The sequence below is a fragment of the Globicephala melas genome, chromosome 1, assembly GCF_963455315.2.
Source record: "Globicephala melas chromosome 1, mGloMel1.2, whole genome shotgun sequence".
Classification (NCBI taxonomy): Eukaryota; Metazoa; Chordata; class Mammalia; order Artiodactyla; family Delphinidae; genus Globicephala; species Globicephala melas.
In genome coordinates this window covers 183,749,854-183,764,180 of record NC_083314.1, presented here as the reverse complement: position 1 = coordinate 183,764,180, position 14,327 = coordinate 183,749,854, and the positions used below count along the sequence as shown (strand labels likewise).

At 52.9% G+C, this 14,327-nt stretch overlaps 2 protein-coding genes across 10 annotated transcripts in view; one reads left to right on the top strand and one right to left on the bottom strand.

Annotated features, from left to right (window-relative positions):
- The window catches only part of NPHP4 (nephrocystin 4), a 137,268-nt gene extending 129,518 nt beyond the window's left edge, over positions 1 to 7,750 (bottom strand). For 7 of the 8 annotated variants that reach the window (XR_004044365.2, XM_060283850.1, XM_030880399.2 and 4 more), the window contains exons 1-2: positions 6,010 to 6,184; positions 4,986 to 5,031 (exon numbers count right to left, since the gene is read on the bottom strand). The gene's annotated coding sequence lies outside the window, so the exon portion shown is untranslated. Of the gene's footprint in view, positions 1 to 4,985; positions 5,032 to 6,009; positions 6,185 to 7,604 lie in introns of those variants that run through there. The other variant, XM_060283853.2, reaches the window with a different exon arrangement.
- Positions 6,401 to 14,327, top strand: part of KCNAB2 (potassium voltage-gated channel subfamily A regulatory beta subunit 2) — a 96,886-nt gene continuing 88,959 nt past the window's right edge. For both annotated transcript variants that reach the window (XM_070046134.1, XM_060283935.1), the window contains exon 1: positions 6,401 to 6,538. The gene's annotated coding sequence lies outside the window, so the exon portion shown is untranslated. The remainder of the gene's footprint in view (positions 6,539 to 14,327) is intronic.

The window sequence follows — 14,327 nt, the reverse complement described above, 5'->3', positions numbered from 1 at the left end:
TAAGTGACCTGGAAGACAGAATGGTGGAACTCACTGCCGGAGAACAGAATAATGAAAAGAAGTGAAGACAGCCTGAGAGACCTCTGGGACAACATTAAATGCACCAACATTTGCATTACAGGGGTCCCAGAAGGAGAAGAGAGAGAGAAAGGAACTGAGAAAATATTTGAAGAGATTATAGTCGAAAACTTCCCTAACATGGGAAAGGAAATAGCCACCCAGGTCCAGGAAGTGCAGAGAGTCCCAGGCAGGATGAACCCAACGAGAAACACACTGAGAGACATAGTAACCAAATTGACAAAAATTAAAGACAAAGGAAAATTATTAAAAGCAACAAGGGAAAAACTACATATACAAGGGAACTCCCATAAGGTTAACAGCTGATTTCTCAGCAGAAACTCTACAAGCCAGAAGGGAGTGGCACGATATATGTAAAGTGATGAAAGGGAAGAATCTACAACCAAGAATACTCTACCCGGCAAGATCTCACTCAGATTCGACAGAGCAATCAAAAGCTTTTCAGACAAGCAAAAGCTAAGAGAATTCAGCACCACCAAACCAGCTCTACAACAAATGCTAAAGGAACTGCTCTAAGTGGGAAACACAAGAGAACAAAAGGACCTACAAAAACAAACCCAAAACAATTAAGAAAATGTAATAGGCACATATATATCGATAATTACCTTAAATGTCAATGGATTAAATGCTCCAACCAAAAGACACAGGCTCACTGAATGGATTCAAAAACAAGACCCGTATATATGCTGTCTATAAAAGACACACTTCAGACCTAGGGACAGATACAGATTGAAAGTGAGGGGATGGATAAAGATATTCCATGCAAATGGAAATCAAAAGAAAGCTGGAGTAGCAATATTCATATCAGATAAAATAGACTTTAAAATACAGTATGTTACAAGAGACAAGGAAGGACACTACATAATGATCAAGGGATCAATCCAAGAAGAAGATATAACAATTATAAATATATATGCACCCAACATATGCACTCAATACATAAGGCAAATGCTAACAGCTATAAAAGAGGAAATTGATGGTAACACAATAATAGTGGGGGACTTTAACACCTCACTTACACCAATGGACAGATCATCCACACAGAAAATAAGGAAACACAAGCTTTAAATGACACAATAGGCCAAATAGATTTAAGTTATATTTATAGGACATTCCATCCGAAAAAAGCAGATTACACTTTCTTCTCAAGTGCACACAGAACATTCTCCAGAATAAATTACATCTTGGGTCACAAATCAAGCCTCGGATAATTTAAGAAAATTGAAATTGTATCAAGCATCTTTTCCAACCACAACACTATGAGATGAGAAATAAATTACAGGAAAAAAACCGTAAAAAACACAAACACATGGAGGCTAAACAATACACTACTAAATAACCAAGAGATCACTGAAGAAATCAAAGAGAAAATCAAAAAATACCTAGAGACAAATGACAACAAAAACACAACTGTGAGATGCAGCAAAAGCAGTTCTAAGAGGGAAGCTTATAGCAATACAATCCTACCTCAAGAAACAAGAAAAAAATCTCAAACAATCTAACCTTACACCTAAAGGAACTAGAGAAAGAACAAACAAAACCCAAAGTTAGTAGAAGGAAAGAAATCATAAACATCACAGCAGAAATAAATGAAATAGAAACAAAGAAAATAATAGCAAAGATCAATAAAACTAAAACTGGTTCTTTGAAGATTAAAAAAATTGATAAACCTTTAGCCAGACTCATCAAGAAAAAGAGGGAGAGGACTCAAATCAATAAAATTAGAAATGAAAAAGAAGTTACAACAGACACCGAAGAAATACAGAGCATCATAAGAGACTAGTACAAGCAACTCTATGCCAATAAAATGGACAACCTGGAATAAATGGACAAATTCTTAGAAAGGTACAACCTTCCAAGACTGAACCAGGTAGAAATAGAAAATATGAACAGACCAATCACAAGTAATAAAATTGAAACTGTGATTAAAAATCTTCCAACAAACAAAAGTCCAGGACCAGATGGCTTCACAGGTGAATTCTATCAAACATTTACAGAAGAGCTAACGCCTATCCTTCTCAAACTCTTCCAAAAAATCGCAGAAGAAGGAACACTCCCAAACTCATTCTACGAGGCCACCATCACCCTGATACCAAAACCAGACAAAGATACTACAAAAAAAGAAAATTACAGACCAATATCACTGATGAATATAGATGCAAAAATCCTCAACAAAATACTAGCAAACAGAATCCAACAGCACATTTAAAGGATCATACACCATGATCAAATGGGATTTATCCCAGGGATGCAAGAATTCTTCAATATATGCAAATCAATCAATATGATACACCATATTAACAAACTGAGGAATAAAAACCATTTGATCATCTCAAAAGCTGTGGAAAAAGCTTTTGACAAAATTCAACACCCATTTATGATAAAAAAAACTCTCCAGAAAGTGGGCATAGAGGGAAACTACCTCAACGTAATAAAGGCCATATACGACAAACCCACAGCAAACATCACTCTCAATGGTGACAAACTGAAAGCATTTATCTAAGATCAGGAACAAGACAAGGATGTCCACTCTCGTCACTGTTATTCAACATAATATTGGAAGTCCTAGTCACGGCAATCAGAGAAGCAAAAGAAATGAAAGGAATACAAATTGGAAAAGAAGAAGTAAAACTGTCACTGCCTGCAAATGACATGACACTATACATAGATAATCCTAAAGGTGCCACCAGAAAACTACTAGAGCCAATCAATGAATTTGGTAAAGTTGCAGGATACAATATTAATGCACAGAAGTCCCTTGCATCCCATACACTAACAATGAAAGATCAGAAAGAGAAATTAAGGAAACAATCCCATTCACCATTGCAACAAAAACAATAAAATACCTAGGAATAAACCTACCTAAGGAGGTAAAAGATCTGTACTCAGAAAACTATAAAACACTAATGAAAGAAATCAAAGATGACACAAACAGATGGAGAGATATACCATGCTCTTGGATTGGAAGAATCAATACTGTGAAAATGACTATACTACCCAAAGTAATCTACAGATTCAATGCAATCCCTATCAAATTATCAGTGGCCTTTTTTACAGAACTAGAAAAAAATCTTAAAATTTTTATGGAGACACAAAAGACCCCAAATAGCCAAAGCAATCTTGAGGGAAAAAACATGGAGCTGGAGGAATCAGACTCCGTGACTTCAGACTATACTACAAAGCTGCAGTAATGAAGACAATATGGTACTGGCACAAAAACAGAAATACAGATCGATGGAACTGGATAGAAAACCCAGAAATAAACTCACGCACCTATGCTCAACTAATCTATGACAACGGAGGCAAGGATATACAATGGAGAAAAGACAGTCTCTTCAATAAATGATGCTGGGAAAACTGGCCAGCTACATGTAAAAGAATGAAATTAGAACACTCCCTAACACCATACACAAAAATAAACTCAAAATGGATTAAAGACCTAAATGTAAGACCGGACACTATAAAATTCTTAGAGGAAAACATAGAAAGGACACCCTCTGACATAAATCACAGCAAGATCTTTTTGACCCACCTCCTAGAGTAATGGAAATAAAAACAAAAATAAACAAATGGGACCTCATGAAACTTAAAAGCTTTTGCCCAGCAAAGGAAACAATAAACAAGATGAAAAGACAACCCTCAGAATGGGAGAAAATATTTGCAAACGAATCAACAGACAAACGATTAATCTCCAAAACAGATAAAGAACTCATGCAGCTCAGTATTAAAAAAAACAAACAATCCAATCAAGAAATGGGCAGAACACCTAAACAGACATTTTTCCGAAGACATACAGATGGCCAAGAGGCACATGAAAAGCTGCTCAACATCACTAATTATTAGAGAAATGCAAACCAAAACTACAATGAGGTATCACCTCACATCGGTTAGAATGGGCATCATCAGAAAATCTACAAACAACAAATGCTGGAGAGGTTGTGGAGAAAAGGCAACCCTCTTGCACTGCTGGTGGGAATGTAAATTGAAACAGCCACTATGGAGAACAGTATGGAGGTTCCTTAAAAAACTAAAAATAGAACTACCACATGACCCAGCAATCCCACTACTGGGCATGTACCCAGAGAAAACCATAATTCAAAAAGACACATGCACCCCGATGTTCATTGCAGCACTGTTTACAATAGCCAGGTCATGGAAGCAACCTAAATGCCCATCAACAGACAAAATGATAGAGAAGATGTGGTACATATATACAATGGAATATTACTCAGCCATAAAAAGGAACAAAATTGGGTTACTTGTAGAGACGTGGATGGACCCAGAGACCGTCATACAGAGTGAAGTAAGTCAGAAAGAGAAAAACAAATATCGTATATTAATGCATATCTGTGGAATCTAGAAAAATGGTACAGATGAACCGGTTTGCAAAGCAGAAATAGAGACACAGATGTAGAGGACAAACGTATGGACACCAAGGGGGGAAAGCAGGGGCAGGGTGGGGGGATGGTGGGATGAATTGGGAGATTGGGATTGACGTATACACACTAATATGTATAAAATAGACTAATTAAGAACCTGCTGTATAAAAAAATAATAATAAAATAAAATTTAAAAGAACAAGGGGGCGAGTGGGAGCAGCACACAGGAGACAAGCCTGATCCAGACTCCTTTCTTTGGCGGGGGAGGGAGGGTAGAGAAGAGGAGGGAATCCGGGCGCCGAAGTGCTAGGCTGGGTTGATGTCTCACAAGCAGTGGTTCACCAAGGCAAGGGAGGAGCAGGAACCGCAGGAGCTGCCCGGTCACAGGGAAGCTTCCCTCCCAGAAGTGAACAAAATCTGGAATGCCTGAGACCTGAAAGCTTTGGGGAGCTTTTTTGAGAGTAAGTAGAGGTCTGCTTAAGCACTGCCTGGAATTCCTCATTCAAGGAATAGTCTTTGAGTACCTACCACGTGCCAGGCCCTGGAGAAACCGTCCTGCCCTCGAGGAATGTATCTGGAGAGAGGCAGAAAGACAGGATGCAAGTTAGCACACAAAGGAGGTGGCTGTGACCTCTGAAAATCAGAGGACCGGAGGGTGTAGTGAGCTGTGATGAAGACCTGGGCGGGAACTGGGGGCGACTATCCACCATCATCTAAAGGACACCTTTTCCAACTACACAAGCTTGGGAGGCCAGACTTCCTCCGTATGCTTCAACCCAAGTGACACAGTGCAACACCGAAGGCAGGACCGGGTCTGATAAGGCATCTGTCTTCTAGGGAGGCAGGCATGGAAGAGGGATGCAAAGGTGGGGCCTCTGAGTCTGAAGAAGCGAGCAGGAGACCGAGCACTGGGGTCTCGAGAAGGGCCCAGGTGGGGTGCTCGGAGGCGGTCAGGAGGTCGGTGGGCTGGACAGCGGAGGGGAAGGTGGAAGCAGCTGCAGGGGAGGCCGTAGGCAGGCAGGGCTATCAAGGCAGGGACTCCTGCGAGGGCCAGGGATTCTCCAGATCTCCACTGGGCGGCAGCGCTGGGACGGGTCGGCAGGGCCAGCGGGGGACAGGAACCCAGTGGGGACAGGCAAAGCAGGGGTCCCCGGCAGGGGTCCGACGGGGAAAAGGGGAGGGCCAACGCCGCGGTCTCAGCACAGCCCAGGCCGGCGGCACCGCGCTCGCCTTAAGCTGGAGGGCTGCAAGGGGGCGCAGGGTCTAGGGGCAGAGTACTGAGGTTGAGCCCCAAGAAGTCCCCGAAGCCTGTGGCTCCGGCCGCACCAAGTGTCACGGCGGGGGGAAAGAGGTGCGACCGACACGGGCACAGCCTCGCGCCCGCCCGACCGCCGCGCCCCGCAGGTACCGGGCCCCGGGGAAAGACAAACGGATCACCCCAACCCCGGGCCCGAGGCCCTGACCCGCTCGGCGGCCCCCGCGCCTCTGGGCTGCGTCCAACCTCCCCCGCGGAGCCAGCCAACGTGGTTCCGCCGGCGGCGGGCAACGTTACCTAGGAGACGGGCCTGCAGCTGCCACACCCGCCCCGGGGCGTCGAGCCCCAAGCTTTCGAGGATGTGCCCCTCGGACGGATCCAGAGGCCCGGCGGCCGGCCGGTGCCCACCGGAGCCGCAGGCCTTGCGGTCCGAGGACCGGCCGAGGGGCACCCGGCCCGCTGTCACCCGCCCGAGGAGTCTCGGAAGGGAAAGAACCCGCACCCCGACCTTCGCGTCAGCAGCACCGTGGGACCAATCAGAGCCCAAATCCAGGGGCTCCGCTCCGGGAGCGCCAGCCAATAGGCGCGGCGGCGGGCCCGTTCTGATTTGCATGGTCGGCGATCCCTCTGCCAATAGGAATGTGACTGGCGTGAATATCAGCCAATGAGAAGCTGGAAGAGGCGTGGCCCCGGGCGTCCCACGAGGTGAAGATGCTGCGGGCGGAACCTGGTGGAGCTAGTGGGATTCGGGGGCGCTAAAGTCGCAGGGACAGGGCGGGAAGGAAGATCCGGAGCGGGGCAGAGGATCCGGAGCTGGAGCCCCCAGGTGAGTGCAGGGGGAGACCCCGGCTGTCCGCGCAGTAGACAGCCGTGCGCCGGGAAAGCGGCGGCGGGTACCCGCGAGGCCCGCGCTGACTCTCCATCTCCTTTCCCCCAGCGCGTCCCCGCGCCCGCCTCCGTCCTCACCTCCTCTCCAGCCGGCTCGCCTCCTTCTCCATCATCTCCCTGCCCCCATCCTGTCCTCCCTTGCCTGCCCTATCTGCCAACCCGCCCGACCTTTTAGCTCCCATGCCCGACCCCTGCCCCAAACTTCATCCTTCCCCTCGTCCCGTCTCTGCCCCCTCCTTTTCCCGCAGCCTCGCCTCCCCTCCCCCATCCCCCTTTCAGCTCAGCCCCATCGGAGCGCTCCTGGACCGATCCCCCCCATCTCTCTCCTTGTTGCTCCTGCCTTTCCTTCCAGGTCCCTGGCCCCATCTTCCCACCCGTTCTGCTCCCAATCGCTACATCTCTCCCCGCGGGCGCCCTCTCTGCACCTTGCCTTGCTCCCCAGGACCTTGGCGTTCCCCTCCTGCACCAGTTCATCTGGCTGCCTACACACCCCACCCCACCCCGGTCCCTATACCCCTGCCCCCTCTTCAGCTTCTCTTCGCTCCCCACCTCCCCTACCTGCTCCTGCAGGACGCAGGACGCAGAGACCCAGCTGCTGCACCGCTTCCTGCTGCAGTAGCAGTCCTGTACCTGCCCACCTTCCCACCCTCCCACCCAGGCAGCCTACCCTGGCTCTGCTCCTCCTGGCATTTGTCTGGGGGCTCCTTTAGGGTCTACGCTTTGTCTAGAGCGGCCTGGGGGGCTCCAGGTGAGAAGCCCCTTAGCACCCTTTCCTGCCTTCCCCCCTAGCCACCGGCTCCCTTCCCACCCCACCCCCACTTTCCTACTCAGCTTACTTTGTGATTCAGCATTTTTGGGGTTGGTAACTTTCTTTGCCTCCTGGCATGATAGGGACCTGGTTGTGGGGCCGTAGGCAGGGGGGTCTTGACCCAGCAGTTAGAGGGGCCACCTTAGAACAGTCCTGAGCTGCCTGGTGGGGACAGGGTTGGGGAATGGGAACTCACCAGTGGGGGGCTGCCCTTTCTTCTCTTTCACTTGTCTGCCCTGTGTTGAAATGCATCCAAGGGGAGATGACATAAGTAATAGCTCTTGGGGAAATGAGCTATTAGCATTTATGGAAATTAATACATCCACATCCGGGAGGAAGAACACCAAGTCCAGGCCACAGCTGTCCCACTGCCTGTCCTTTCAGGATTTCTTCTTTCTCTGCAACTTCTCCTCCCCCTCACAAACGCCTTCCGCCTCCCAATGCCAGGAGCAACCTCCTGCTCTGCACACAAAACCGCATTCAGGCCCCACGTTGCAGGGTTTGGGGACCTGAGTGTGGAGAGCGGCACCTGCCCTCCTGACTGTTACTTGGCGTTTGCATCTACCTGCAGACCCCAGGCTTGTGTGTGGTTCTTGGGGTCCTTCCCCTGTGCCATCACAACGGGGGCCCAGAGGGCATTGGCTCCCGGGGTCCTGTCCATCAGGAACACTCTCCATGCCCACCCCTGGCCTCCATGACATCGAGGGTGTTCAGGCTGCAGCACGTTCCTACCTCGAAAGCAGCCTGCTGGAGGCTCCCCTACAAAACCGAGGTCCCGTTCTTTGTGCCTCTTTGTGCTGTGCCAGCGGACAGTGTGGGGACTGAACCAGGGCACAGGGGGAGGGAGGATCACGAGCACTGCGAAACTGGGTCTCCTGCTCAAACCCTTTGGGTCTGGACGTGGCGCCTGGACGGGAATGAATGGGCGTGAAAGCAGTGGCACACGGGAGGTGTGGCAAGACCGACACTACTGCTCGTCTGGCGAGGGTCACAGGCCGAGGCTCTGGGGGATGGAGGGGTGAGCAAGCTCCGGGGTGGGGCGGATTGAGAAGCTTCACACCATGGGGCTGGCTTTCTTTCCTTTTTCAATGATCTTCTAAACCCCAAATGATTCAGGAGGAAGTGAGTGGCACAAGTTTTGGTTTGACAGTTTCCGGTAAGGGAGGCAGCCTCCTCTAGACTTTCCTGTTTGTCGGTGATGGGCCCATGGCAACTGCGCAGCACGCATGTGGCAAAGGAAGGCCTCCTCCACTGCTGGAATCCAGGGGAACGAACGTGTGTGGTTTCCCAGGACTCTGGCTAGAAGGAGCGTGTATCTAGTCCTTGACCTTCACTTCTCCATGACCTTTGCTTCACCAAAGGTCCCAGAGCCAGAGCCATTTCCTGGAGTCCCTGAATGATAGGCAGAACAGTGACACTGCAGGCAGCATTCGGGGAGGACCGTCTCTGAAGGTGTCCAGGGCCAGAGACCCCTCCTCTCCCCTTTCCGCAGCCAGGGAGCCTGCCTCATAGAGGCGAGCACGCTAGAGCTACAAGGGGTTGGGCATCTTCCCCTTTGGAAGACACAAGGGAAGCCTTGGCAAAGTCAGAGACTCCTCCAAGGTCACTCAGGTGAGCCGCCTCAGGCCCCGTACCTCCCACCAGTCTGAGCCAGGTCACTTCCTTGGTACTGCCCTTGGAGGAAACCAGCACCCCGGGAACATGCCAGCCACCAGCTCTAGCCACCCTTCAGGACTCACTTGTGAGATGGTGCTGACACACGTGGAGGAAACAGCACCCCGGCTGCGTCTGAGTCACTGGGGCTGTCAGGGGTGGGAGATGCTACCAACCACAGAGAGTTCTCGGTGACAGCGTCCTGCCCGGCCTGGCAGTTCCTCAGAGCCAGGGCCCTGTGGTTCCAAAGATGTCATCAAAGAGATGGCAAGGGGCCGAGCCGCCGGGTGAGATGAAAGGGAAGAAGAAGGACTCTGTACCTTGACCTTGCTTCGCTGCGGGTCCTTGTAAATAACCCTGAACAGCCCTGCGAGGGAGGCTGCTTAGCCTGGATGGGAAACAGGCACAGAGCGGTGGTGAGAGGGACCCGGCCTCCTGGATTCTGTTCCCACTGCACCAGGCCCCCTCCAGCCCATCAGCAAGTGCAGGAAATCCTTACACCCCAGAGATGCGTCCCCTCCAAAGTGCAGGAGGGTCAGGTTCAATCCCAGCTCCCAAGGGACGTGGAAGCTGCCTTTCTCATGATGGGAAGTCCAGCATGCTCAGCCCTCCACCCACAGCGTGCCCCCCCTTTCTTTGGGGTGACTCGGAGGAAATGTGGTCCTTGGCTCAGCCAGTACAGAGGAGAAAAAGGGACAGGGCCTCCCCAGGAGAAAACACACAAGGGGCCAGGTGGGAACATCACCCAACAGGTCATCGGGTCACTGGGTGGGGGCGGGGGGCGCTTCAAGCTTTCTCTCCGGCCTGGGCTTGGCGAGAACATGAGTCTCCCTGTCCGAGTGGCCTTGAGCAGATGCTGGGTCTTCTTACCCTTTGCCACATCCCGCGGGGCTAAAACGGGGCTAGCCTTCCTCTCCCTCTACACTGAGGGATGCACTCTGGGCCCGGCCCCCCCAGCTGAAGTGTGCCCTGCACCCGCACGCTTTCTAACTCATAGCACAGAGGACAGGGTCTCAGGAGGTCACCCCCTACTCCACCAAGTGGCCAGGTGGTTAGCCCTGGAGACCCGGTATCCACAGGCTTGTATGTGCGCCTCATCCTATTTCACCCACATCCCTGGCACCTGCCTGCCTCCCTTGAACTTCCTCGTTGCAGTCAGCCTCTCCTCCCTCTAGCTCCAGCACACAGGCTCTTGCAGAACTGACTGTCTTAATGCCACACAGGGTACAGATTAACTAGGACTGGGAAAGGGGGAAGAGCGGAGATGGGCTGGGGACGGTCCCTCAGCCTCACACCTGTGCTGCAGACCCGGCAGGGAGCTTTTCCCCACCAGGGTCCTGAGCCCTCTTCGGGGGTTTTCCCCGCCTAACGTGGTCTTGATCTTGAGCTCCAGCTGCTGAGTGGCTGAGAGCCGCCATCCAGCTCAACGGTTGAAAGCCAAGTGTATGCTTCTCCTGCTCAGATCCCTGCCCTGGCTTCAAAACAAACCGGCAAACCGTTCGTCGTCGTGCTAGTTTCCCCAGTAAGCGAGCGACTTCTTGGGTCCCGTAGACACTGGGTCTCGTCCGCAGGGCCCTCTGTCTGGGGTCTTGGCCCGTGGCCCCCAGTGGAGAACTAGCTCTCTGAATGTCCGGTTCTTACTCTCCCAGCCGCTTGGCCCTGTACTTGGGTCTCCCTTTTTCGGGATTGGTGAAATGAGGCAAGCAGAGGCATATGGACAGTCCCTGGCACGGGGCGGGCACTCCGTCAGCTTCCCAGCCTCTGTGTCCAGTCATAGACTGAGCACAAACCTTCGCTCTACCTGGAGCCCAGGGGTCCCCTTCTGAGTCATTTCATGAGCCCACGTGGGGCTCCTCAGAGGGGCTGGGTGCTCCTGGGGAACAGCCTGGGAGAATCCAGCTGGCGGCTTTCGTGGAGGAAGGGGGCTGGGGGGAGCCTGTTGCTGTCTCTGAAGATCATGGCCTCCCAGTGAGTGGAGGGACACGGCTTGCCCTGTCCTCCCAACCCCAGGCCTCCTGGAGGGCCGGGTGCGCAAGCCTGCAGGGCATCCGTCTGCCCGCCTACCCCCCTGTACAGTAGCCCGTGGGGGCTGCAGAGCCCCACCCCAGGCACGCCCACCCTCTGCAGCACAGCATGTTTTCATTTTCCATCCTTCAGCGGCTTTACGATCTCTCAGAGTGAACTGCAACCTGATGTCCACAAGCTGTCAAATACAGCCCAGGTCAGAAGGAGCTAGAAGTCTGCCCAGGAACCTTGCCTTCCCGAGTGCTCTGCGGTGGCAGGGTCTCTCTGGAAACAGTGCCCTTCCTGCCCCGTCTGGATGGAGGAGACTCAGAAATAACTAGCACAAGGAAGTTCTAAAGAATCCACGCATTAAAAAGTAAATTAGAATTTAAGCATTGTTTCAAACCTATAACTACCGCCGACTGGGAAAGCCCTCTGCAGCAGACATTTGAAAGGCCAAGGGTGAGCAAGACCCACCTAACCCAACCACAGACCAGGAACCATCAGAGAAGCCTCTGCTGATAGAGGAGAGATGGGGGGCAGGCGGGCTTGATAGTTGACCCAGACCCTGAAAGAAGACAGGGTTGTGATAGCAAAACTGGGAAAGGACTGCCTGGAGAGAGCCCTGCACAGGCCAGGCCCCGGAGGGAGGACCAGGGGTTTGGACAGTGGCCGAGGCCCAGGGGGAGCACAGGTGGGACATGAATATGGGAGTCGTTGAGGGGGAGCAGGAACTGAGATCTGGGAGACCAGCCGTCAGACCCCTGGGGGTTTTGGAGCCAGCAGTGACATGTCCACACCGGGATGAAGGAGGCAGATGTGTCTGCAGTGTGGGGTGAGGACCATGTGTGATGGCAGGGGAGACCGCGTGTCATCCTAAAGAGAGACTGTTATCTGTGTTGTGTGCTGCTGTAGGCCCAGCGTTGCTCACAGAGTGGGACCCCGCAAGTGTGTCTCGAGCAGATGAGTAGAATGAGTAGGCAGGAGAGCGTCACAGCAGAGCTGCCGTGGAGCCGGGTGGCAGTGAGATGCGGGCAGTAAGGGGAGCCCCAGGTCCCCTTTTCATCGCTGGGTCTGCTCGGGCTACATCCTGCTGACCCTGCCTCGTTGGGTCCAAGGTCTTTGCCTCGGCCAATCATGGCTGTGGGCATCGAGAGGGACAGCCATGGGTTCAAACAGGGTTCAAGCCAGAGGTGATTGCCAGCCCCCCACCAGTCACAGCCTTGGCAGTGGACAAGGTCACCCAGGAGGTGGGGCCAAGAGTAAAGGGGGCAGAAGACGGAGCCCAGGGAGTGGCCGTGAGTGCAGGATTTGAGAGGGAAGGTGAAGGTCAAGACAGGAGGAAACCCTGGGTTATCCTGGAGCCCAGTCAGAGAGGGAGATAGAAGGTGGGGGCAGGTGTCCGCTGCATCAGGTGGGCCCCACGCTGCTGGGGCCACAGTCTCTGCCAAGAGGGGAGGCAACAGCTGCCCCCCCATAACAGGTGCACATGCCACGTCTTTGCCCTGTTCTGTGTCCACCCCTTCAATTCAAGGAGCTGCCATTGCCCGCATTTTACTGGTGCAGGAACAGTCACTGAAAGCTGAGGTGCCTATCCTCAGGCCACAGGGCACTATCGAGGAGTCAAGATCTGAACCCCGGCTGTCGGGTGCCAGCGCCTGCCCCCCGACCTTTGCACTCTGCTGCCTAAATGGCCCTTGAGAAATGTGACAGTGAAAGAAGGAAGGGAGGCGAGAGGGGGCGTGCTCCCGGGGTTAGCAGGTGGGTGGGAAGAAAAGTCACTTTCCTGGTTAACCGGGTCCATCGGCTGCCTCCTCCGTCTCCATGGTGCGTGATTCTGTGTCCTGCCCTTATGGGGACACTTCTGGGGTCCCCTGTGAACTGCGGGGCTCATCCTTCCAGGTTCATGGGCGGCTCTGCATATGATGCAGCTGCAGAGGATAAGAATGCGGAGACTGCAGTGGCCTCAGTGGTGCCAGGCAGTCCTGAGCCCCGGGGCACACATCGGAGTCACAGGGGGCAGTGCCTGAAAACAGCCCCTGTGGGTCCTGGTGCAGCTCAGCAGCCACTGGCCCAGGGCTCCAAGTCCACACTTTGAGAAACACTCCCCCGTCTGTCATAAACTTTCCCATTTCCACTTCGTAAAGCAGCACCCAAGGAAACACGCCTTGATCGTTGGAAGCTCTGGTGAGCAAGGCTTCCTGGGGCTTCTTCAACACTGTGGAACGTAGGAAGCCCCTGTGCTACTGGGCGACCTGCTACACTTTTGTCAGCTTCGGATCCCGAATCGAGCTTCAATCCTGCCGGGGGTGGGGAGATGCTGGTGTTAGTGGTGCCCCAGTGCTCCTGGAATGAGCTTTGGTCAGGATGCTGACTCTCTGAGCACCTGCCCCGTGTGACGGAAGTGGGCATCCCTCCCGGGAGCCAGCCTGTCACTTGGGACTGAACCTGTGGCATCTCCCCTCCCCCTCTCGTGAGCCCCCACCTCTGCTCAGTGGCTCCCTCACCCCCCTGGGGAGCGTTGCCTTTGCCTCTCACTGAGGAGAAGGTTTTTAGTCACCCAGCTTAGGCTGCCCGGAGCCATCACTGTCCCTTTGGTCTTGCCAAGATCATGGGATGCCCGGAATAGGGATTGCAAATCCCAGCAAAACATCGCTCCCTTTCTGTAGGGGCACAGGCGCTGGGGACGCCTCCCTGCTTATACCTGCCCACGTCCTGCCCAGGACACATCAGAGGCTCCAGGGATGCTACTGGGGAGGCTGCCATACTCCCTCTTCACCCCGAAGGATGGGTTTGGGAAAGGCCTCTGACGGCTCGTGGGGCAGCTCCTATGGGTAAATGTGGACCCACGTCCTAAATAAAGAGCCTGTTCAGATGAGACTCATCGGCCACCCTGGGCCTGATGTCGCAACTCGAGGGACGGTCGTTGATTGTAGGAGCGACCCTGCTCCTGCTCTGGCTTTGTGCAGGTGTGGCCATGCTGCACGTCACCCCTTCCTTCACTGACCCGAGAAGCAGGGGGGTAGACGAGGCCACCGTCGGTGGGGGAGGAGACACGGGCTCCAGCCCACGGAGGTGCCAATCGGGCGACAACGGAATTGTCTGCAGGCCCAGCAGGCAGGACGGGGCAGTGTGCATCCCACGTGGTCGGGAAGGGAGCCGGTGTGGCTCTGTGTTAGGTGACAAAGGGAGAAGGGACAGGGCGGTCTTCTGGGCAGGAAGAGCTGTGCCAGAAGGTGAGAGATGGCCTGGGGTATTGGGG